Source organism: Dreissena polymorpha, chromosome 7 (assembly GCF_020536995.1).
Source record: "Dreissena polymorpha isolate Duluth1 chromosome 7, UMN_Dpol_1.0, whole genome shotgun sequence".
NCBI lineage: Eukaryota > Metazoa > Mollusca > Bivalvia > Myida > Dreissenidae > Dreissena > Dreissena polymorpha.
Genome location: NC_068361.1, coordinates 110,131,596 through 110,135,915, shown reverse-complemented (window position 1 = coordinate 110,135,915; position 4,320 = coordinate 110,131,596).

Below are 4,320 nucleotides of genomic sequence, written 5' to 3'. Positions count from 1 at the left end.
GGCTTTAAATATATAATGAAAACAAACCTTTTAAGTTAGCAATTAGATGAAAAATGACACATCTGCAACTTCCCACGGTTATTACAGTTTATTATAAACATGATGACACACATATGTTAACGAATGTTTTTATATAAAAGTGAAATAATATAAAAATTAGTCTAGAAAAGATATTGTATTATAATGTCAATTATGTACATGGCTGGGAGAAAAACAAGTTTTGAAAGATTTTTCGTAAGCATCCGAAACATATACAGCCACTAATATGACTTGGAAGATCTAACCCCCTAGAAGACGACAGTGTTTTTAGAACTGAAGGCTGTTGTCCGAAGGCTGTATGACCTCGTTGTCACCATACGTTTAAATTCATATTTTGTTAAACACGTGTATTTCTGGTGAGGCTAGCTGAAGTGTTCAAATTACTAAATGTAAGTAGAAAATAAAACATAAACATATCGAGGTTGAACACTTAAGCTTAGTTATCTGTGACGTACAAAACTGGTCCATTTGTTTTAAATGTGGCTTTCCCTTGCTAATTTAAATGTTTCACACACCAGCTTATTTCAGGATGTATATGCTCTGAGTGATGTATGTATGCGTCTGCCCATTGCTACGTTATATATAGTACGTTGGTTACTTCGCGGGTGAGTGGTTTCCTGACTGGCAGTTTTGCAGTTTCAAGGAAGTTGGTTGGTTAAAAGGAAGTAAGGCGGTTATCATGCAGTTTGCTGGTTTCCAAGCAATTTGGCGGTGATCAGGTAGTTTGGCGGTTACGAGGCAGGTGTACTGTTTCCAAGCATTTTCCGGTTACAAGGAATGCATAAGCCATGCAACAACGTAGTAACCACAGGATTATGGTTACCACTGTGATTACTGCGCCGCTGTGGCTGGTATAAAAACGACGTCGTCAATGACCGCAATATTACTGCGGTAATTGTCAACCCCACTCTAAGTGCTGTTAACAACACGAAACGACTGTCCATTATTACTTGGAATTGTCTTCCTTTTATCAGCGACAACTTCATCGCCGACATAGCTACTGCTTCTCGGGTTTTCATCGTAGTTGTTGGCGCTATTTTCGGACTAAAGGACACTTTTATTAAGTTTCCAGTCATCGACGAAGCGCCGACGATGAACGTCTTAGTACTTTTGAAATTTATGTCCGTCATAGGTTGCATAGGCGGAATTCACGTCGTATTGTATCGCCCGGAAAGCCCAATTTAGTCGCTTCGATCAACAAGCAGGCAACGAAGAAATAGTACTTTTAGTATCTTTCTTTTAATAAACGTAGTTCGTACGTTTTAACCAATCTGTTAATATTCCATCAGTTATATTTCAATTGGCTTGGCAATGCAATATATATGTTTATTTCTCTTTCCATCTGGTTACAAGTTGTAAAGTACATACCAGAGTACTACTTATTTGACCCAATTAAATACTTTTACTGGTCGTAATGAGCACTTTTCAATAAAAAGATATCTGTAAATGTACACTTCACTAACTCCAGACTTAGGCTGATAGATGCAGGATAAGTTTTGGAACTATTTATATAAAGCAAAAGTAAAAAGGTAGCAGAGGTAAGGGAAAAAATCGAATTCACATAAAAATAATTTATCTCATACACTTGTGTTGCAAGATCGTCTGGGAATTATCTAGATTTATCGCTAAATACTGTACATTCCGGTCGGGAATTTTTTCAACAAAATCAACGATTCTACGACAGAGGAGAAACCGTATTATAACATGTGCTTATTGGAACTATTTTGCATGCTTTATGTCAGTTTTGTTATATCGCTTTTGAAGCAAAGAAGTGGCCAGTTTTGAATTTGCGTCGTGGGGTAGCTCGTTCTTGTATTTAATTTTACTTGGTTCACCTTAAGACACACGTAACCAGCGAACGTTAATATAATGTTCAGTTATTGTACCATACCGGTTTAATAGATGGGACTCTAGTTCTACCCTGTGTCCGTCTTGATTTTCTGACCCTCTGTTTATTACGGTGCCTATACCACGTGTCTTTTTAAGATATGTGTTGGGAGAAAAAAGCGCGACCCAGGTAACATTTTTAATGATGTCTTTTTAAATATTTCACCATCACCGAAAAAGTCACGTGGTATAGGCATCATGTTTATAACACATTCTAGTCTTGTTATAATAAGTGCTGAATAAACCTGGGTGAAACTTGGTACACTTATAAGGGTCAATATAAGAATTATGCATGACCCCTGTTTTCACCATGGTAAAATGTTAGGTCGCTTTTCCTCAAATTAGAACAAAACTTAAATTGGTATGACTAAAATATGATCATGGAACGTATACTGGCTAAACTCAGGTAAACATCTATAACAGTTCAAATAAATTCAGCAACTATAAGGACAGTTCACATCCCATTCTGAAAAGCATGTGTCAATGATCGTGTTCCATGTTTTAAGAATACGAATTAAATGTACCATGACTACATCATTCCAAAGTTCAAAAGACTTGCACTCACGCCAAGAATGGAATTCATTTTTTTAAAAGTCAAATTTTAAGAAAAAGTGTCATTAAAAAGGGAAAGGACTTGTAAACAATTAAAACGTTAATGAACAAAAAAGTTTTTGGTCGACTTACATGCATATTTGTTCGGCAATGTAGGTGGAAACAACAAATGAAAGTTTTCCTGTAAACATCGCGAGTTTCAGTTATTCAATGTAAACATTACTGCTAAGGGCATACACAACAACAAGAATATCTTTCAATGTGTGAATGCATGCAAGTGACATTAGTATTGCATTACATTACCACAACCGTTATACATATTAACTTGCTTAAATTAAGAAAAGCGGATTGTTTAACACATACGTCTCCTGATAATGTTTGTGGCGTTTATTTATTCCAAAATTCTTGAAGACAGTGTGCTTTTTTCCATATCTTCTGTATTGACCATAGTAGAACACAGCAAACATAGTTGTTTTTCTTTGTGATTTTATTAGTATACAACTCTTACAAAGTCTGCATAACATATAAATCCACGTTGACAATAAAACACATCACTACCATTGTAAAAGAGGTGTATTGCTTTTTATTAGCTCAGCAATTCGTAAAAAAACAAAAAACTTTTCATCACTCTTTTGTATTAATACGGCCCACTTTCGAATGTATATATCCACAGCATTACCATAAGTGCATTGATTTCTATTTTGAGACACTTATGAAATAAAAGCTAAACCAATACGGAAGTAACGTACGTGATCTGTCAGCATCTAATTTGATAACTTCTACCTCTAATACAGGTATATTTCCCCCGCAAAGTTTTGTGTTTCATATATCACATCATGACTTTGTCCATTATCTTTCTTCCTCCGTATAAGTCTTTCAATCGTAAGCGTGATGCATTTATACAGGTATACTTGACCTATTAACCCTGAATTTGCGAGTAGTAAGCGCAATTAATTTGTACCCAAATGGCTCGGGATTGAAACCTGTCGAAATGAAAGATTTTTAAATAATATTTTACATTTACTTTACTTTTTATTAATATATATTACTGAATTACTTATTGTGATAATTCTAAATATTTACATTTTGCAGTTACACATTAAATGGTTTGTAATGTGTTTTGTCTTATTACGAAATAATTTGAACAAGAGATGTGTTCGTCAGAAACACAATGCCCCCTACTGCGGCGCTTTGAAATAATTTTTGTTGACCTTTGGACCTTGAAGGATGACCTTGACCTTGAACTTCCACCACTCAAAATGTGCAGCTTCATGAGATACACATGCATGCCAAATATCAAGTTGCTATCTTCAATATTGCAAAAGTTATGGCCAACGTTAAAGTTTTTTTTTCGGACGGACGGACAGACTGACATACTGACATAGTGACTGACGGACAGTTCAACTTCTATATGCCACCCTACCGTGGGCATAAAAAGTCCCTTTACTTATACAAATTGGGGAATTATTCAGAAATCTTTGTTATTTTGTTATTGAGATATTATTTTCGAAATCAATGAATAGGGACCTTAGTGGTAACCTATACGATTTAACCTAATAATGTATTGAATATGGATAATATAATGTATTGCAAATTCTCTTCTTTTAAAACCATGAACTGTTCGTGATTGATTTTTATCATTACTTGAATATAAGTGTTTAATGGAAATTTTACATTCGTAACATCGCTTATTATCAAATCAATTTCACTTGGAATGTCGCTAATGCAGCCGACTACTGCTAAATCTCAAGTTTGTTTGGTGATTGTACTTCGCTTATGAGTTATTTCTGCGAAAGAGGCTGCATTATTTGATTACTGATACAGATTCCATAGGGAGATAAT